We start from the raw sequence: 22,595 nt of genomic DNA on the forward strand, positions 1-22,595 counted from the left end.
TTTAAACTTATGCTAATGTATAATATATGTGTGTGTGTATATATATGTGTATATATACAAATTGTGAGTGTGGTATGGGAAGATATGATTTTGAATATGAATATATTATATGTTTATATTTATTTATAATCTGCATGCATTTATATATAAAGCAGTTAGCTTTCAGTATTATATATAATGCAATCTTTTAATGTAATTCCTTTGTATAGGTAAATGGTAAACTTGAAATTACAATTTTAAAAAATAAATGCACTATTCCTGGTTATTTTAATAGAGATTGCATTAATAATACCTGATTTTTGCCACAGTGATACATTTCCTTTAAAATATAAGGTGAATATTTTAGATCATATAACCTATAGTGTTTTCAGTCATGAGTCTGAATATTTACACGGGATTCCATTTCTCTCCCCCTACAACCAGGCTTTCCTTATTATACCTTTAATATATTTTATTTGCATACTGAAGGATAGTGTAGATTGAGGTCTTTGAAACAATTTTAGCTTCAGTTCTCTGTCTATATTCTCTATATTTCATGGACTGCTTGAGGCCAATTGTATGTGAAAGATTCCCAACTGTTATTACTTTGTTGGAAGAAAAAAAGGGAAAAAAAGAATGTCTTAAATTAATTTTTCAGATCATACTTAGTCCAGATTTTCTTTCTTTTCATATTCTCTTCTGCTCTTCGATGTTATTGAGGTTCTTTAAACAAAACCTTGAGCTATTCACTGCTAGTGATTCAGTTAAGTGATTAACTAAAATGATATTTTGTTAAAGTATTTCATTTTGGTTCAAGGAAAAGGAAACTATGAAACTGGCCATTCTCTTTTGAAACATCCTGTTATCACTGAAAAACCAATAAATGCAGGTTTTAAACATTAAAAAAAAATGTTTAGTTAGGAAAACATATTGCATAGATAACACTTTTAATTGAAGAGTTTTCAGCCTCCAATTTATCGTGTTTTTAGGTAAAACTGTATTTCAGTTCCAATGTTTTTGTATTAAATCTTTGGGATTTTCCCTGTATAAGCTTGGTTTTGTAAAAATTGAGTTATTTAAATATACATTTTCTTCAAATTAAATATTTAACAGTTTCACATTCCCATTCTGTTTTCTATATACATTTTAATTTCAAAATATATTCTTATTCAACCCAATTGCATATTTTTCTTTTGGACATCTCATATTAGAAAACTCAAACTAGCACATACACTCATAATTTTAACCTGTTTTGCATTCTGTTTCATTTGGTCTTGTTTTCTGAGCTGAACTCTGGCAAAAGCATGGGGTAGTTCTTGCCTCACATGCTTTGTACATGTGTACTGCTTTATTCCTGTAAATGTAGCAGAAATGTGCAGTCAGTGTTTTAGCCCTTTGGGCACTCATCAAGCACCAATTGTTTACAGAAGTGAACTGGGTAGTGAGAATGTAAATTGCCTTGAAATCATTAGATGACTAGCTTTCCCTTAAGTTCCATACCCTGAACAGGCTTTCTGAAGGGCCCATTATATTCTTCTTCCCCTGTTACTGATCACGGAAAACAAAAATAGAAACATCATTGAGTGCAATGTTGATTTTGAGACAGGCATTGTTTAAAAGGAGAATGCTAGGAAACTGCTATAAAGTACAAACATTTATTCAGGCATAAAAGACAATGCCAATTGTTTTGCCTCAAAAGTCCAGAGCTTTTTTAAAAGGCCCTCTTTTCAGTGAATAAAATCTCAGGAGAAATTGCTGAGATTATTTCTCTAAATGATAAGCACATAGATGTAACGTAGTAAACTCACTTTTTCATGTGAAAACTGTTCAAGGTGTTGCTAAGTGATGGCAATACTTGTTTTATGAAGCAAAACTGCATGCGAATAAAGGCTGATTTAAAAATTTTATCAGTAAGAGTCTTCTATCAATAAAAATAATGATCAGGCCCATGTAAGCAGTCAAAACTAGAAATAAGATCTACACACTTTAAAAAAAAATTCATTATAGGTCCATAAGGGGTCCATTTACTGTGGCAGTCTCTGAATATATGCTGTTCTGATTACTGGATATAAAATATGAAAAGAGACATTTTAACTACTTACTGTAATGTTGGGCTTGTATTTGGAGTTTAGAGACTTGGATAATTAAGCTTATAGAACTATATCATTAAAAGGAATCATTTTTTTCTCTTTTGTAAAATGAGTATTGAAACAAGATCATCAATCTTTTTTTTAATCCCAAAGTAGTCCATACAAAAGTAGTATTTATATCAATGTCACTTTTAATATACCTTCTTCTCTGTGTTATCCTCACAAATGAGAAAAATGTCCTTCAACCATTCCAGTCTTAGAAACATACATGAAGAAATCTACATTTGTTGTCCAAGAAATGAGAGTGTGCAGTTGTTGTTATTTGTTGCTTAGGGTAGAAGAGTAAGAGTCAGTGGTTGTTAAGAACTATTAGCATTCACACAAATGCTACAGATCACAGAGACTTCTCAGAAAAAGGCCTTTTATAGGACCTATGTGTCATTTCACCTTTCACTAATGTTTTACAATGTGATAAAAGTCTTATTTCTAAATGAAGTCCATGATCATTCCAGATATTAAGTGTAATTCCATCAGTTCAGTCTTTAGTAGACAATGAGAACAAATGGGCACAAACAGAATAACAGTTTCATAGATTTTACCCCAAAATGTTTTTGTTATGATTGTGTTTAAGGGTATGATTATTGTTGACATTTTTGTCGAGAAACCACTCATGTGGAAGCTCAAAAAGATTCTACTTGGGGACCAAATTTCAAATTATGACAATATTCAATTCAGTGATACTTGAGTACACTGCATTTGGAGCTTCAGGTTTCTTCTACAAGGTAAAAACTAGTTCTGATGCCTTTTGCATTTTTTAAAAATGTACTTCAATGCCTATGATTTTGATCCAAAAGTCATATTCTGCCCAGCTTGTTAACTGCCGGATAAACTTGAGAGTTCCAGAAGCCTATCCCTGAAATGGGAACTTGCACTTAAATTAACTAATCAGTTTATTAGTTGGCCCATTTGTTGCAAGAATAATGGGAGGAAATTTAGCTGATGTTTCCCTCTTCTATCATGTGCTGGTAATTTATCAAGTAACACTTTTGAGGTCTGTTAGAATGACACAGAGAATAGCCAAGAATTGGCACAAAATGGATGTTAAGGCCTGACCAACTTCCTCCCTTTTTCAGTCACTGCCTCCCAATCATCCAGATGTCCAAAAAATCACCAAAACTAGGTGCATTGTTAGGGAGGAGGAAAACTTCCTGTACCTTTCTATATTATTCTTGCTGATCTAAGAATTAACATGTGAGAGATTAGCAGGAGAATATCAAACAAAGTTTAATAACACGCACACATGGGAGAGACCCAGGAAAAACAGTCCTTTACCAAAATGGCTGAAACCCTCACCTTATATACCATATTCAGCCAAAGACCTAAGAGGATGTTTTTGAGTGGTGGCTCGGGATTTCAAGGTAGGAAAACAATTCACATGAAAATGGAAAAACAAATATTTAGTAAATAAATGTTTGTTGAGCAGGCAGAGAGAATGGGACACAGGGAAGGATTTTAACAAACAGACTCTGCTAGGTTCCTCGCTGTCTGCCATACTGGGTCCATACCCTAGTTATCTGTGGTCATAACACCCTTCATGGAACAGGTCTTCTATCTATTAATATATTCTTTAGGAAGTTAGAGGGAAGGTCCAAGTTTCTTCCTGAGTCACAGGACCTTAAAAATAATCAATCTAAATTAATCCTCCTGCAAAGGAGACATTTTGGTGTGGCAAGCTTTATTACCCTACAGTATAAAATTAGGGAATCATCATATATCTAAGGTTATATGAAGAATTTTCTAGTTGGACTTTGAGAAATCCTAATGTTTCTGAAAAACCATTTATTTTCAGCTTGGCTAGAAAGAGCAGAAACCAAGAGACGTGTAGCCAGCTCCCATTTCAACCCAACCAAGTCCATTTCCTTTTACACCTTGAGATCCAGCTGCTTCAAATTCTTTGTTTGCTTGATTTGAGGTTACAGAAAGGAAGAAGGAAGGAGGATGGAAGGGGAAAGAAAGAAAGAAAGGATATTTAAGAAAGAAATGATTTGTCTAAAATATGCTTTTAAAAATTTGTTCACTAATATTATTGGAGAAATATCAATAACTTCAGATACGCAGATGACACGACCCTTATGGCAGGAAGTGAAGAAGAACTAAAGAGCCTCTTGATGAAGGTGAAAAAGGAGAGTGAAAAAGTTGGCTTAAAACTCAGCATTCAAAAAACTAAGATCATGGCATCCGGTCCCATCACTTCATGGTAAATAGATGGGGAAACAGTGGAAACAGTGACAGACTTTATTTTGGGGGGCTCCAAAATCACTGTAGATGGTGACTGCAGCCATGAAATTAAAAGACACTTACTCCTTGGAAGGGAAGATATGACTAACCTAGACAGTATATTAAAAAACAGAGACATTACTTTGTCGACAAAGGTCTGTCTAGTTAAAGCTATGGTTTTTCCAGTAGTCATGTATGGATGTGAGAGTTGGACTTTATTATAAAGAAACCTGAGCACCTAAGAATAGATGCTTTTGAACTGTGGTGTTGGAGAAGACTCTTGAGAGTCCCTTGGACTGCAAGGAGATCCAACCACATCCTAAAGGAAATCATTCCTGAATATTCATTGGAAGGACTGATGCTGAAGTTGAAACTCCAATACTTTGGCCACCTGAGGCAAAAAACTGACTCATTGGGAAAGACCCTGATACTGGGAAAGATGGAAGGCAGGAGGAGAAGGAGATGACTGAAGATGAGATGGTTGGATGGCATCACCAACTCAATGGGCATGAGTTTGAGCAAGCTCTGTGAGTTGGTGATGGACAAGGAAGCCTGGCGTGCTGCAGTCCACGGGGTTGCAAAGAGTCAGACACGACTGAGTGACTGAACTGACTGAATATTATTGGAAGTTTAAATTAGTTGGCATTCTTGCGCAAATCTAGTTTGTGTTATGTTTTTACTCATTTGGTCTTTGTGTTTGTCTAAAAGCCACATCTCACCATTTGAAAAAAAATAATAAAGAATTCATTTACAGTGAATCCTTGGATGGTAAATAAACCATTTTGCCTAATCCCATGAACTAGTAGCTCATATGGTAAAGAATCTGCCTGCAATGCAGGAGTCCCCTGTTCGATCCCTGGGTCAGGAAGATCAGAAGAAGGGAATGGCAACCCACTCCAGTATTCTTGCCTGGAAAATTCCATGCAAAGCAGAGCCTGGACAGTCCTTGGGCTCACAAAGAGTTGGACACGACTGAGTGACTAATCCAAAGAACTATTTCAAACCTCAGACAGTGAATGAGTTAGTCACTGTGTACTTTAGACATTAAGTTAGTCCATTAGTGCTTTTAAACTAACATTACTTTGAAAGTATGTTAATGTGATTTTCTGTTTTTATTAGTAGTGTTTAGTAGCAAAGAGTGACTGAACTGAACTGAGTGGTAAAGAACCTGCCTGCCAATGCAAAAGACATAAAAGACACGGGTTCAATCTCTGGGTCAGGAAGTTCCCCTGAAGGAGGGCATGCCATCCCATTCCAGTATTCTTGCCTGGAGAATCCCATGGACAGAGGAGCCTGGTGGGCTACAGTCCATGGGGTCACACAAGGTTGGACATGACTGAAGTGACTTAGCACACATACAGGAGGAAAAAAAAAAAGGTAAATTGGAGAAAATCATAAAAGCAAATCACCAAATAATTATTAATGTTGTCAGAAGGGGGAATGGGCCAGAGAATGGGCTTTGTCTAACACTGGGAAATAAATTGTCCAAGTCTCAGGTTTTATGGTAATCAGGTCAGTTTCTGGGTTGTCTCTGGCCAATCATCTTGCTTGGCCCATATTTCATCTCACTCATATTTCATTCTTCCTGATGGCATGAACCTCTCTCAGCCAAGATGGATTCTAGCGTGAGGGTTTCTGGGGGGCTATCAGGATATATCATCCCCTCCCTCCTCCTTTTGCCCCTCTAAAATTCTTTCAGGTTAGTTTTGCAAGACATAGTATGGGCGGGCATGTCCTCCCTCCTTTTGACTCCTGAATTTTCCCAGTTTTGGCAACAGGGAAAGGGACCTCCTATTGTGAGACAATTCAGGCATGTGGTTATTGTTCTTGGTCAAGGCAGTGAGTTTCTGTTACTGGTTCCCTCATGTTATTATATGAAGGTACTAGTATGAGATTCCCTAAAAGCAAAAATACACCCTGAATAAAATCATAGAAGCAGAAACTTGTTTACTAGTAACCTGAATTTTTTTATTATCTGCTTATAAAGAAATAATTTTTATCCATACTTGAGAGAATTTTCCCATCTTGGACTTTATAAAACTTATCTTTCAGAAATCAGGAATGGAGAAGAAATAAATCCTCAGCAGCCTCTTTTGGCCTATCAACTTATCAAAGCATTCCAGTAGGAACTCCCAGATTTTTTTCTGCTATAACCAGGTTCTAGTCTAGCAGATGCCTTTACTTCTTATAAAAATGATACTTCTGGGAAGGAAGAACTTTCCTCTATCCTTCAGAATTCCTCTGGCTGGCCTATGAATTAAATTGACGTCAGACAGATTAACAACAGAAAATCAAATTTAATGATGTATCAATGAGAACCCCACATCCATGAGCAGGTCAGAACTCCACTTGTATGGGAAGTTCAAAGATAGAAAGGTAAAATGAGGAATACAGGCCATCCTGAGCTAAGGAATAGGATGGGGCCTCGGGCTTTGTTCACACAGGTCCATTCTGGTGTCAACTCCCAGTCTCTGGTGACAAGAATGTTATTTTCTTTCTGGCCCAGACAGGGCATCTTTCTCATGGGAAATTTTATAATCTGCTAATGAGATAGAAAGGAGGAGGTCAGAGAGCCTGTTATGCATTCGGTGTTTCTCAGGTACCTTCAGGTCAAAATAATCAGCTTGCCAAAGAAGTCTATTTTAGAGAGCATCATCTAAATCTCTTCACTTTCATCATTAAGGAAGTTATATGTCTATATTTTGCCTCCACACATCCCTGCCAGTTCCCGTCATATTGGGCTGAAATTTTTGTAAGACTGTAGTTAAGCATGAAAAGCCCTCTTAAAGGACGACATAACCATGTTTTATTCCAGTAACCTTGGAGTGCTAGTTCGTCTGGTCTCCAGTGAAGCTGGATGTCAGGCGTCTTCTAAAACCATAAAGCTATGTGATTAGATGTATTACTCTGGACCACTCGAATGCCCGCTATTGAAGACTGTTGCTGATTTACCCCACTTAGAGTCTGTGTAGCAGTTTTGCCTGAGCAAATTCTTCATGAAAAAACCAGAGTACAAATAACAGTCTACCAAGCCTCCCACCTCTAGACTTCAACTTAAAACTTGGACTATATCTCTATTCTCTTACCCCAGAACAAACTTCTAATTATAATAATCTACCAAATCTCACCTTCATTGCCTTGACTATAAAGACTTTCTATTGAACAATTACTAGACGCTTCTATTTCTTCAGAAGTCTGTTATTATGCCTCTTACAGCAAATATGACTTTGTATTTTAACTAGCTGCTTTCATTTCTGTCTCCCAACCTAGAGAGATATTGAGTACCTGAAGGATAAATGCTGTGTCCCTTAATCTCTTCATCTCTAGCACAAAGGATAATCCCTGGCATATAGAGGATACTTAGTATTTGTTTACTACAGGAAGAAAAAAGATGATTGAATTATTGAATATGTGAATGAATAAATATGACCTTGTAAAGTAATGCTCAAAATTCTCCAAGCCAGGCTTCAATAGTATGTGAACCGTGAACTTCCAGATGTTCAAGCTGGATTTAGAAAAGGCAGAGGAACCAGCGATCAAATTGCCAACATCTGCTGGATCATCAAAAACGCAAGAGAGTTCCAGAAAAATTTCTACTTCTGCTTTATTGACTATGCCAAAGCCTTTGACTGTGTGGATCACAACAAACTGTGGAAAAATCTTCAAGATATGGGAATACCAGACCACCTGACCTGTCTCTTGAGAAATGTGTATGCAGGTCAGGAAGCAACAGTTAGAACATGGAACAACAGGCTGGTTCCAAATAGGAAAAGGAGTACGTCAAGGCTGTATATTGTCACCCTGTTTATTTAACTTATATAAAGAGTACATTATGAAAAATGCTAGGCTGGATGAAGCACAAGCTGGAATCAAGATTGCCAGGAGAAATATCAACAACTTCAGATATGCAGATGACACCACCCTTACGGCATAAAGTGAAAAGAACTAAAGAGCTTCTTGATGAAAGTGAAAGAGGAGAGTGAAAAAGCTGGCTTAAAACTCAACATTCAGAAAACTAAGATCATGACATCTGGGCCCATCACTTCATGGCAAATAGATGGGGAAACAATGGAAACAGTGACTGACTATTTTTGTTCAGTTCCGTTCAGTCGCTCAGTTGTGTCTGCTTCTTTGCGACCCCATGAATTGCAGCACGCCAGGCCTCCCTGTCCATCACCAACTCCCGGAGTCCACACAAACCCATATCCATTGTGTCAGTGATGCCATCCAACCATCTTATCCTCTGTCGTCCCCTTATCCTCTGGCCCTTAACATCCTAGCATCAGGGTATTTTCAAATGAGTCAGCTCTTCACATCAGGTGGCCAAATATTGGAGTTTCAGCTTCAACATCAATCCTTCCAATGAACACCCAGGATTGATCTCCTTTAGGATGGACTGGTTGGATCTGCTTGCAGTCCAAGGGACTCTCAAGAGTCTTCTCCAACACCACAGTTCAAAAGCATGAATTCTTCTGCACTCAGCTTTCTTCACAGTCCAACTCTCACATCCATACATGACCACAGGAAAAACCATAGCCTTGACTAGACAGACCTTTGTTGACAAAGTAATGTCTCACTTTTTAATATGCTGTCTAGGTTGGTTATAACTTTCCTTCCAAGGAGTAAGCATCATTTAATTTCAAGGCTGAAATCACCATCTGCAGTGATTTTGGAGCTCAGAAAAATAAAGTCAGCCACTGTTTCCCCATCTATTTACCATTAAGTGATGGGACCGGATGCTATGATCTTAGTTTTCTCAGTGTTGGGCTTTAAGCCAACTTTTTCACTCTCCTCTTTCACTTTCATCAAGTGGCTCTTTAGTTCCTCTTCACTTTCTGCCATAAGGGTGGTGTCATCTGCATATCTGAGGTTATTGATATTTCTCCCAGCAATCTTGATTCCAGCTTGTGCTTTCTCCAGCCCAGCGTTTCTCATGAGGTACCCTGCATATAAGTTAAATAAGCAAGGTGACAATATACAGCCTTGACGTACTCCTTTTCCTATTTGGAACCAGTCTGTTGTTCCATGTCCATTTCTGGACATGCATAACTGTTGCTTCCTGACCTGCATACAGGTTTCTCAAGAGGCAGGTCTGGTGGTCTGGAATTCCCATCTCTTTCAGAATTTTCCACAATTTATTGTGATCCACACAGTCAAAGGCTTTGGCAAGGTCAATAAAGCAGAAATAGATGTTTTTTCTGGAACTCTCTTGCTTTTTTAATGATCCAGAAGATGTTGGCAATTTGATCCTTGGTTCCTCTGCCTTTCATAAAACCAGCTTGAACATCTGGAAGTTCACAGTTCATGTATTGCTGAAGTCTGGCTTCGAGAATTTTAAGCATCATTTTACTAGCATGTGAGATGAGTGCAATTGTGCGGTAGTTTTAGCATTCTTTGGCATTGCCTTTCTTTGGGATTGGAATGAAAACTGACCTTTTCCAGTCCTGTGGTCACTGCTGAGTTTTCCAAATTTGCTGGCATATTGAAATGCAGCACTTTCACAGTATCATCTTTCAGAATTTGAAGTAGTTCAACTGGGATTCCATCAGTCCCACTAGCTTTGTTCATAGTGATGCTTCATAAGGCCCACTTGACTTCACATTCCAGGATTTCTGGCTCTAGGTGAGTGATCACACCATCGTGATTATCTGGGTCATGAAGATCTTTTTTGTATAGTTCTTCTGTGTATTCTTGCCACCTCTTCTTAATATTTTCTGCTTCTGTTAGGTCCCTACCATTTCTGTCCTTTATTGAGCCCATCTTTGCATGAAATGTTCCCTTGGTATCTCTAATTTTCTTGAAGAGATCTCTAGTCTTTCCCATTATACTGTGGGAATTTCTTTGCACTGATCACTAAGGATCACTTTCTTATCTCTCCTTGCTATTCTTTCAAATTCTGCATTCAAATTTATTTTTGGCAGGCTCCAAAATCACTACAGATGGTGACTGCAGCATTTAAATTAAAAGATGCTTGCTCCTTGGGAGAAAAGTTATGACCAACCTAGATAACATATTAAAAAGCAGAGACATTACTTTGCCAACAAAGATCTGTCTAGTCAAAGCTATGGTTTTTCCAGTAGGCATGTATGGATGTGAGAGTTGGACTATAAAGAAAGCTGAGCGCTGAAGAATTGATGCTTTTGAACTGTGGTGTTGGAGAAGACTCTTGATAGTCCCTTGTACTGCAAAGAGATCCAACCAGGCCATCCTAAAGGAAATCAGTCCTGAATATTCATTGAAAGGATTGATGCTGAAGCTGAAACTCCAATACTTTGGCCACCTGATGTGAAGAACTGACTCATTTGAAAAGACCCTGATGCTGGGAAGTATTGAAGGCAGGAAGAGAAGGGGATGACAGAGGATGAGATGGTTGGATCACATCACCGACTGAATGGACATGAGTTTGAGTAAACTCCAGGAGTTGGTGATGGACAGGTGAGCCTGGTGTGCTGAAGCCCATGGGGTCACAAAGAGTCAGACAAGACTAAGCATCTGATGTGAGCTGGACTGAAGTGACGGTATATTTACTATTATTCCACTTTGGAGATGAGCACACCTTTTGTTATAGATGGCTTTCCACTGTTTAAAGCTCTTTCAAAAGTATTTGGTATTCATCACTTCACTATGAAGCAGACAGAGCTGATATCATTTGTCTTATTTTAGAGATGAGGGCATTTGCTTTCAGAGCAAAAGAGATTAACCTCTCTAATATAAAACTAGACCAGAACTCAGGTCTCCTGACTTTATGAATAGCAAAATATAAAGTGACCTTATAGTTTATATTATCTACCACATATGGACAAGTAGAAATGGAGATGTCTACTATGAAATAAAGTGAACTATCCATCCTGAATTCAAAGTAGAGGAGGAAGAAATACTAAATTATATGGAATATATCCCTGCAGATAAGACTCAATTTGTAAATACTACAGAGAACATTCAAAATAATAAGTTTTAAAGGCTTAAGAACACATTATCTATCAGTAGCATATCTTCAGTAAATCATTTTCAGTTCAGCTCAGTCTCTCAGTTGTGTCTAACTCTTTGCAACCCCATGGACTGCAGCACACCAGGTTTCCCCTGTCTATCACAACTCCTGGCGCTTTCTCAGACTCACGTCTTGCTCAGACTATTGAGTTGGTAGCGCCATCCAAACATCTCATCCTCTGTCATCTCCTTCTCCTCCTGCCTTCAATCTTTCCCAGCACCAAGGTCTTTTCAAATGAATCAGTTCTTCAAGCAGGGAGCCAAAGTATTGGAGCTTCAGCTTCAGCATCAGTCCTTTCAATGAATATTCAGGACTGATGTCTTTTACGGTTGACTGGTTTGATCTCCTTGCAGTCCAAGGGACTCTCGAGAGTCTTCCCCAATGCCACAGTTCAGAAGCATCAATTTTTCGGTGCTCAGCTTTCTTTATAGTCCAACTCTTACGTCCATACATGACTACTAGAAAAACCATAGCCTTCACTAGACGGACCTTTGTTGACAAAGTAATGTCTCTGCTTTTTAATATGCTGTCTAGGTTGTCATAGTTTTTCTTCCAAGGAGCAAGTGTCTTTTAATTTCATGGCTGCAGTCACCATCTGCAGTGATTGTGAAAGGGAAAGTGAAGTCGCTCAGTCGTGTCTGACTCTTTGCGACCCCATGGACTGTAGCCCATCAGACTCCTCTGTCCACGGGATTCTCCAGGCAAGAATACTGCAGTGGGTTGCCATTTCCTTCTCCAGGCGATCTTTTTGACCCAGGGATCGAAGTTAGGTCTCCCGCATTGCAGGCGGATGCTTTAACATCTGAGCCACTAGGGCAGTGACTGTGGAACCCCCAAAATTAAAGTCTGTCACTGTTTCCATTGTTTCCCCATCTATTTGCCGTGAAGTGATGGGACCAGATTCATAATCTTAGTTTTTTGAATGTTGAGTTTTAAGCCACCTTTTTCATTCTCTTCTTTCACTTTCATCAAGAGGCTCTTTAGTTCCTCTTTACTTTCTGCCATAACAGTGGTATCATCTGCATATCTGAGGTTATTGATATTTCTCGAGGTAATCTTGATTCCACTTTATGTTTCATTCAGCAGGGCATTTTGCATGATATACTCTGCATGACTTCCCTGGTGGCTCAGAGGGTAGAGTGTCTGCCTACAATGCAGGAGACCCAGGTTCGATCCCTGGGTCAGGAAGATCTCCTGCAGAAGGAAATGGCAATCCACTCCAGTACTCTTGCCTGGAAAATCCCATCGACAGAGGAGCCTGGTGGGCTACAGAACATGGGATCGCAAAGAGTCAGACACGACTGAGCGACTTCACATTCACTCTGCATAAGCAAGGTGACAATATATATGTTTGACATACTTCTTTCCCGATTTGGAACCAGTCTGTTGTTCCATGTCCAGTTCTAAGTGTTGTTCCTTGACCTACATACAGATTCCTCAAGAGGAGGTCAGGTGGTCTGGTATTCCCATTTTTTCAAGAATTTTCCACAGTTTGTTGTGATCCACACAGTCAAAGGCTTTGGTGTAACCAATAAAGCAGAAGTAAATATTTTTCTGGAATTCTCTTCCTTTTTCTATGCTGCAACAGATGTTGGCTATTGGATCTCTGGTTCCTCTGCCTTTTCTAAATCCAATTTGAATATCTAGAAGTTCACAGTTCATGTACTGTTGAAGCCTGGCTTGGAGAATTTTGAGCATTACTTTGCTAGCGTGTGAGATGAATGCAATTGTACGATAGATTGAACATTCTTTGGCATTGCCCTTCTTTGGGATTGGAATGAAAACTGATCTTTTCCAGTTCTGTGGCCACTGCTGAGTTTTCCAAATTTGCTGGCATATTGAATGCAGCACTTTCACAGCAACATTTTTAAGATTTGAAATAGCTCAACTGGCTTTGAGCTCAACACCTCCACTAGCTTTGTTCATAGTGATGCTTCCTCAGGCCCACTGACTTTGCAATCCAGGGTGTCTGTTCCAGGTGAGTGATCACACCATCGTGGTTATCTGGGTCATGAAGATCTTTTTTGTATAGTTCTTCTGCGTATTCTTGTCACTTCTTCTTAATATCTTCTGCTCCCCTTTATTTTTGTCCTTTATTGTGCCCATCTTTGCATGAAAAGTTCCCTTGGCATCTCTAATTTTGTTAAAGAGATCTCTAGTCTTTCCCATTCTATTGTTTTCCTCTATTTCTTTTCAGTTATCATTAAGGAAGCCTATCTTATGTCTGCTTGATAGTCTTTGGAACTCTGCATTCAGATGGGTATATCTTTCCTTTTCTCCTTTGGCTTAACTTCTGTTTTCTCAGCTATTTGTAAGGCCTCTTCAGACAACCATTTTGACTTGCATTTCTTTTTCTTGGGGATGGTCTTGATCCCTGCCTCCTGTACAATGTCATGAACTTCTGTCCATATTTCTTCTGGCCCTCTGTCTATCAGATCTAATCCCTTGAATCTATTTCTCACTTCCACTGTATAATCATAAGGGATTTGATTTAGGTCATACCTGAATGGTCTAGTGGTTTTCCCTACTTTCTTCAAATTAAGTCTGAATTTGGCAATAAGGAGTTCATGATCTGAGCCACAGTCAGCTCTCAGACTTGTTTTTTCTGACAATATAGAGCTTCTCCATCTTTGACTGCAAAAAGTATAATCAGTCTTATTTCGGTATGGACCATCTGGCAATGTCTAGATGTGTGGAGTCTTCTATGTTGTTGGAAGTGTGTGTTTGCTATGACCAACATGTTCTCTTGGCAGAACTCTGTTAGCCTTTGCCCTGCTTCATTTTGTACTCCAAAGTCAAATTTTCCTGATACTCCAGTTATCTCTTGACTTCCTACTTCTGCATTCAGTCCCCTATGATAAAAATGACATCTTTTTGGGTGTTAGTTCTAGAAGGTCTTGTAGGTCTTCATAGAACCGTTCAACTTCAGCTTCTTCAGCATTACTGGTTGCTCATAGACTTGGATTACTGTGATATTGGATGGTTTTCCTTGGAAAGGAACAGAGATAAATTTGTCATTTTTGAAATTGCACCCAAGTACTGCATTTCAGACTCTTCTGTTGACTATGATGGCTACTCCGTTTCTTCTAAGGAATTCTTGGCCACAGTGGTAGATATAATGGTCATCTGAATTAAATTCAACCATTCCAGTTCATTTTAGTTCACTGATTTCTAAAGTGTTGATGTTCACTTTTGCCATCTCCTGCTTGACTACTTCTAATTTACCTTGATTCATGGACCTAACATTCCCGGTTCCTGTGCAATATTGCTCTTTACAGCATTGGACTTTACTTCCATCAACAGTCACATCCGCGACTGGGTGTTATTTTCACTTTGGCTCATTCTCTTCATTCATTCTGGAGTTATTTCTCCACTCTTCTCCAGTAGCATATTGGGCACCTACTGACCTGGAAAGTTCATCTGTCAGTGTCCTATCTTTTTGCCTTTTCATACAGTTCATGGGATTCTCAAGGCAAGAATACTGAAGTTGTTTGCCATTCCCTTCTCCAGTGGACCACGTTTTGTCAGAACTCTCCACCATGATCCATCTGTTTTGGCTAGCCCTACATAGCATGGCTTATAGTTTTATTGAGTTAGACAAGGCTGTGGTCCAGGTGATCAGCTTGTTTAGTTTACTGTGATTGTGGTTTTCATTCTGTCCACCCTCTGATGGATAAAGATAGCAGGTTTATGGAAGCTCTCTAATGGGGCAGACTGGGGGGGAAACTGGGTCTTGTTCTGATGGGCGAGGCCATGCTTAGTAAATCTTTAACCCAATTTTCTGTTGGTGGGCAGGGCTGTGTTCCTTTTCTGTTGTTTGACCTGACCAAACTATGTAATGAAGACAATGGCAACCTTTTCCTAAAGGTCTGGTGCATGGACTGCCTCACTCAGTGCCCCTGACCCTGCAGCATCCACTGCCAACCCATGCCTCTGTCAGAGACTCCTGGGGCACTCATGGGCAAGTCTGGGTCAGTCTCTTGTGGGGTCACTGCTGCTTTCTCCTGGATTCTGGTGAGCACAATGTTTTGTTTGTGCCCTCCAAGAGTCTGTTTCCCCAGTCCTGTGTAAGTTCTCTAATCAAATCCCACTGGTCTCCAAAGTCAAATTCTCTGGGTGTTCTACATCCCTTTGCCAGATCTCCAGGTTCAGAAATCTGCTGTAGGTCCTAGAACTTCCTTAACAGCACAAGAATTTCTTTGGTATAATTGTTTTGCAGTTTGTGGGTCGTCTGCTTGTTGGCTGTCAGTTCAGTTCAGTCACTCAGTTGTGTCCAACTCTTTGTGATCCCATTGACTGCAGCACGCCAGGCTTCCCTGTCCATCGCCAACTCCTAGAGCTTACTCAAACTCATGTCCATCGAGTCAGTGATGCCATCCAACCATTTCATCCACTGTCGTCCCCTTCTCCTCCTGCCTTCAATATTGCCCAGCATCAGGGTCTTTTCCAATTAGTCAGTTCTTTCCATCAGGTAGCCAAAGGAATGGAGTATCAGCCTCAGCATCAGTCCTTTGAATGAATATTCATGACTTATTTCCTTTAGGATTGACTGGGTGTATCTCCTTGCAGTCCAAGGGACACTCAAGAGTCTTCTCCAGCACCACAGTTCAAAAACATCGACTCTTCAACACTCAGCTTTCTTTATAGTCCAACTCTCATGTCCATATATGACTACTGGAAAAACCATAGCTTTGACTAGATGGACCTTTGTTGGGAAATTAATGTCTCTGCTTTTTAATATGCTGTCTAGGTTGGTCATAACTTTTCTCCCAAGGAGCAGGTATCTTTTAATTTCAAGGCTGCAGTCACCATCTGCAGTGATTTTGGAGCCCAGAAAAATAAATTCTCTCACTGTCTCTGTTATTTCCCCATCTATTTGCCGTGAAATGATGGGCCTAGATGCCATGATCTTATTTTTCTGAATACTGAGTTTTAAGCCAACTTTTTCATTCTCCTTTTTCATTTTCATCAAGAGGCTCTTTTATCCCTCTCCACTTCCTGCAATAAGGGTGGTGTCATCTGCACATCTGAGGTTATTGATATTTCTCCCAGCAGCCTTGATTCTAGCTTGTGCTTCATGGTAGGGTTAATTGTGACCTCCTCTAAGAGGGCTTATACCATGGGCTGTGTGACCCAGGTAGCTGCACCCAGAGCCCCGCCCCTGTGGCAGGCCGCTGTTGACCCATACCTCCTCGAGAGACTCAAGCACAGGTCTGGCTCAGTCTCTGTGGGGTCCCTTGTTCCTGGTACACATGGTTTTGTTTGAGCCCTCCTAGCATCTCTGGTGGGTATGAGGTTTGACTCTAAACACAATTTTGCCCCCTTACCATCTTTCTGGGGCTTCTCCTTTTCCCTTGGACATGGGGTATCTATTTTTGGTGGGATCCAACATTCTCCTGTGGATGGTTGTTCATCAGCTAGTTGTAATTTTGGAGTTCTCGCAGGAGAAAATGAGTGCATGTCCTTCTACTCTGCCATCTTTGCTGTTTCTTCAGAAAATCATTTTAAGCTTTCAACATACAGCACTAAGTTTAAGGCATACAGCATAGTTATTTGGTTTACATGCATCATGAAGTGATTATCACAATAAGTTTAGTGAACATCCATCATCTCATATAGATATGAAAATGAAGAAATAGAAAAAAAATTTTTTTCTTGTGATAAAATCTCAGAATTTATTCTCTTAACAAGTTTCATGTATAACACAGCAGTGTTAACTATATTTATCATGTTGTACATTATATTTCTAGTACTTATTTACTTTATAACTGGAAGTTTGTACCTTTTGACTGTCTTCATCCAATTCTTCCTCTCCTCACCCCCACAGCCATTGACCCCACCTCTTATAACCACATTTCTGATCTATTTCTCTATGAATTTGTTTGTTTTTGAAGTATAATTGACCTACAACGCCTTATTAGTTTTCATTACACAATATCGTGATTAGACATTTCTATAGGTTTCAAACTAATCATCATAAGTCTGTTTAAGCTGTGCCACCCAAGATATTACATAGTGATTGATTATGTTTCTACATTGTAGAATTATACTTCTTAGTTAAAATAGATTTCATTATTAATTTATAAGCTTTATTTATTTACAAACAGTAAATCTCTCCCACTTAAATATACAGTTATAGAAGTTTTGGTGATTGTGTACAACTGTGTGACCACTACCACAATCAATATATCTCCTTCAAAATTTCCTCTTCCTCCTTTGCTATCTGTTCTCAGCTGCTGTACTTGGGCACCACCAATGTGCTTTCTGCCATTGCAATTTTGTCTTTTCTAGTATTTCATACAACAAAATCAAACAGTATATATTCTTTTATATTTCATTTACTTATAATAATGCTTTTAAGATTGTGCATGTTGTTGAATGTGTCAATATTTTTCCCCTTTTTGTTACTGTTACATAAATGAACCAAGGACAGACCCTGTGTATTGACTCCTAAGTTGTTTGTTTCTTCACAGCATGCTGATATCCATTAGCTCAATAGCCCACTGGCAGTAAACTCAAATATTTACATATTCAGTTGTTTTTAAAATAACCAAGCTAGCATGTTTGTAGCCATTTAGAGAGTCTACTTGCATTATATACTCTGAGAAACTGCACCCAGCACCTGCTGACCATTAATAAGATAGAGCCTATGGTTATAAGAACCCAAGACTATTGCCATTCAGAGGTCACTGGTCACTGATCCAGAGACTCCTCACTGTGCTGTTGGGAGATATCTCCTAGATGAAAGAGCCCTCTCTCTGATGCCCTTATCCACTGGCACTTCCTTGCCCTCCTCCCCTTCTAAATGCTAAACCTATCATTGTGTGCCTCAGGACAGTCTCAAGCTGGAAAGGAATTCTTGCAGGCAGAATTTTGAAAGAGCCACACAATTTAGAAAGTAGTATCCCATGTTATAGACCATTATCACATTTTAGTCTGTGACCAGTTGATGACCACTTGAGTTGTTTCTAGTTTTGGCCATTATTCACAATCCTCCTGTTAACATTTATGTACAAATCTTTATGTGAGCATATGTTTCCATTTCTAGTGGGAAAAACTGAGAGTGTGCCTGAGTCATAGGCAAGGTATATGTTCAACTTTACAAGAAACTACCAAATTGTTACCCAAAGTGGCTGTATGCTACAGATTTTACCAAGAATGCAAGTTTTAAATGCTCTACATTTTCTCTAGCACATGCCACTGTCAGTTGTTTTGTTTGGGTTTTGTTTCAATTTCAGCAATTCTTGTGGAAAAATGGGATCTTATTAAGATTTCTATTTGCATTTCCTTGGTGATTAGTGATGTTGGCTATATTTTCATCAGTTTATTGGCTCTTCTGCTGCTGCTGCTAAGTCGCTGCAGTCATGTCCGACTCTCTGCAGCCCCATAGATGGCAGCCCAACAGGCTCCCCTGTTCCTGGGATTCTTCAGGCAAGAACACTGGAGTGCGTTGCCATTTCCTTCTCCAATGCATGAAAGTGAAAATTGAAAGTGAAGTCGCTCAGTCGTGTCCGACTCTTAGCGACCCCATGGACTGCAGCCTACCAGGCTCCTCCTTCCATGGGATTTTCCAGGCAAGAGTACTGGAGTGGGGTGCCATTGCCTTCTCCGTACTGCCTTTTCAGGTATCTTCTTTTGTAAAGTGCCTGTTCAAAAAATTTTCTTTTCAAAATGGGTTGTTTGATTTATTATTGAGTAGTTTAAACTTTTTGGTTTTATTTTTGGTTCTCATAAATATATTCTGGATGCAGTTCAGTTCAGTTCAGTTCAGTCGCTCAGTCATGTCCGACTCTTTGTGACCCCATCAACTGCAGCACGCACGCTAGGCTTCGCTGTCCATCACCAACTGTCAGAGTCCTCCCAAATCCATGTCCATTGAGTCAGTGATGCCATCCAACCATCTCATCCTCTGTCGTCCCCCTCTCCTCCTGCTCTCAATCTTTCCCAGTTTCAGGGTCTTTTCAAATGAGTCAACTCTTCAGGTGGCCAAAGTGTTGGAGTTTCAGCTTCAACATCAGTCCGTCCAATGAACACTCTCAATCCTTCTATGGTTCCCAACTCACCATGGAATAAATCTAAGTCATATTTACATACTTTGATACTTTTTATATTTTTGGCAGATAGAGGAGGGCAGAAGGATAAAAAAAGTGTGTGATGTGCCAAGAAGTAGAAAGTGTTAAAAAGTATGATAATTTCAGAGCTCTCCAAATAAATTTGTATTACTGTTATAATAGGCCTTGAGCTCTGATATATATTTATCCAATTAATAAACCTCTCTATCTTTATTGTTTGAAATTCATATTCTCTTTTATAAGTTGTCTTTCTTCATCTTTATAGAGTTTTATCTTAGTGCCATGGTCTAGTTCAGTCCACCTCAAAATATTGCTCCCTTGACAGGAATTATCAGCACTACTTGGTAGGCAGAAAAACAAATCTCTGCTCATACTACAGACCTACTTAATCAGAATTTTTGAGGGTGGAGTCAAGAATACTTGTTTTCACAAGCCTTCTTATTTACTCTTGTGCATGGTCATGGTTTTTGTAAAACAACAAAAACAACAACAACAACAAAAAAATGCAGAAACTTCAGTTACAAAGAGTTGGAAAAGCAGCTGGAGGAGAATTGACCTCCTAGATGATAGAGCCCAACAGGAAGAAGAAGGACTTCTCACCTGCAAAAACCCAGTCAGTGAGAGACTATCACAATTGAGCCAAAGAAAAGTTACTATACTTTAAAATCTCAGTCTTTCCAATGGACTTTTTGTTTACTATAGCCCTCCCCATATTATTATAAAAGGGTCCTGATTTCCTTGTTGCATAGATACTTGCACAAGGCTCACCCAAATTACAATTCTTTGTTCATCCAAATAAACACATTTATTTTGCAGAGAAATAACTGGCAGTCTTTGTTTTAGGTCAGTATTCTTTAAGGCATATCTTCTATTTCTTTAGTGTTTGTTCTACAATTTCTAAGATTTCTTGCACATGGTCAGCCATTTTTATGTCTTTAAAATAATTAAACCATTTAGAAAGTCCACATTCAGAGAATGTTCAGAAATTCTTGTTGTAGCGATGAATTACCTGTTACTCTCCAGTATTAACTCTACTAAATTAATATGCAGTTTTCACTCAAATAATGTATGGTTAACTATTAATTTACTAGGGTTGAAAAACCATACAGTGTGAATTCTTGAGGTAACAGATGAGAAAGAAAATAAGCAAGTGCAAGTGCAAGTTAGTCTCACAGTTGTGTCCGACTCTTTGCGATTCCATGGACTTCAGTCTGTCCGCCTCCTCTGTCCCTGGAATTCTCCAGGCAAGTATACTGGAGTGGGTTGAATATCATATTTAATATGCCCTTCTTTATTTTTGAAACTTTGACAATAATGATACAAATTTTCTACTTCAAAATGTTACTATTGTAAATTACATTAGTGTATTTTTTCATTAAATGATTCCTAGATGAGCTTTTCTATCTGTTGTTACTTTTATCTATTATTCTGTTGAATTTTATTAATTTAATGTATGTAAAGTTTATGATTACTTAGTATATTTGATTCAAAGACAAAACTTTAAAAAATATATACCAAGTAACCTCATTCCCATTTTTGTCCCACTACCTCTTTTCACCATTTTTATTAGTTTCTTCTTCATTTTTTATGTAAGTAAAAACTTCTTTACACTTATCACCTTCTTATCTTACAAATAGTGACCTAAAATACACAGTTAGGGATCTTAACTTTTTTTCTTTACATAAATATTCTCAAAATCTCCTCCTATCTGTACTTAGAGATTTTCTGATTAATTTTTAACCTGTATTTCTTTGTGATAAAAGAGAGTTTCTTTGAAGAGATACTTATTGTGGCTACATAAATTGTTTACAATTTCTTATTCTAAACACGGTCACACTTAACATTGTATGTATATTAGAGTGCGCCAATTGTTACTTAGTTTTCATAAAATGGAATTTCTAGATCAAAGGGTAAATGTGAATAATTTGGGTGGATATTACCAGATATTTGTTGGAGGAGGGCATGGCAACCCACCCCAGTGTTCTTGCCTGGAGAATCCCATGGGCAGAGGAGCCTGGACTGCTACACAGAGTTGCAAACAGTCGGGCACGAAGGACCGACCGGAGCTATTTAGCACATGGCACACACCACATATTTACTTCCTTCAGAGGAGCTATTCCACTGTTTGTGTGCTGGCCTCACAGATATAGTGATTTTCAAATCTTTGGATAACTTCTCCACTGATATTTTAGAATAAGTGCATTCCTCTTCACATAAGTAAATTTTGATCTTTTCATGCATTTGCCCAATGACTTATCATATTCATTGCCTAATTTTGAAATGGCTTATTTGAGTGTTTTTCCTCAGAGATTTCTAGGAGTTTTTTAAAATCAGAGTGGGATTAATCCAGATCTTTGACTTAAACAACTCAGTAGAGAAAGCTGAGGGAAGATGACGTTTTGGGGCAAAAGGAGATAGAAATTAAGAGTTTGATTTTTGATATATGAAATTTGAGCTATCTGTGAGACATTCAAAATAAATGTAAATTAGGCAGTAGGGTGTTCCAATGTGGAATTCAATGGAGAGAAGCAGGTTGCTGATATAAATTTGGTAGTCATTAGCATATAGATGGTAACTAGGGTTCTGGGAATGGATGAGATCATCAAAGAAGAAACAGGAAAAGAGAAAGGAAAAGAGACTAGGGCTATTCTCTAAGATATTCAAAAATTTAGAGTAGCCAGAGCAAAGCTTCATTAATTCCCTTCTTTATTAGATTAGCCAGACTAGGCCTAGGTCAGCAAGTGTTGCCTTGCTGGGTGCTGGCTCTGAGAGAAGCAAGTGACATTAGGTACTCCTTCAATGTGACTTAGACTAGAGTGGGGTCTGATGGCCTATTCCACAGTCTATACAATTGGGGAGCATGGTGAAATCACATGGAACTTACTTTTCCACCATAAAGGCTAAAAGCAGTTAAGGAGATGCTTGACATCCCAGGTATATATCATGGCTGCTAGATGCAGTTTGTAACATGGTCCATTTTGGGGACGGTATCAGTGGTATCTGCTTCATGTATCAGACTTGGCCTGGCAAGGGGTCTTACATAACTCAGTAAAGCCATGCTGTGCAAGGCCACCCAAGATGGTCAGGTCATAGTAAAGAGTTCTGACACAACACGGTCCACTGAAGAAGGAAATGGCAGCCCCACTCCAGTATTCTTGCCTGGAGAATCCCATGGACAGTATGAAAAGG

The 22,595-nt window shown here is 38.8% G+C and overlaps 1 non-coding gene across 1 annotated transcript; it reads left to right on the forward strand.

Moving 5' to 3' along the window:
* Positions 1-12,450: 12,450 nt before the first annotated feature.
* On the forward strand, positions 12,451-12,523 carry TRNAC-ACA. Its single transcript has one exon. It is a non-coding gene; the product is annotated as a tRNA-Cys (tRNA).
* Positions 12,524-22,595: the final 10,072 nt, after the last annotated feature.

Source organism: Cervus elaphus, chromosome 3 (assembly GCF_910594005.1).
Source record: "Cervus elaphus chromosome 3, mCerEla1.1, whole genome shotgun sequence".
Taxonomy (NCBI): domain Eukaryota; kingdom Metazoa; phylum Chordata; class Mammalia; order Artiodactyla; family Cervidae; genus Cervus; species Cervus elaphus.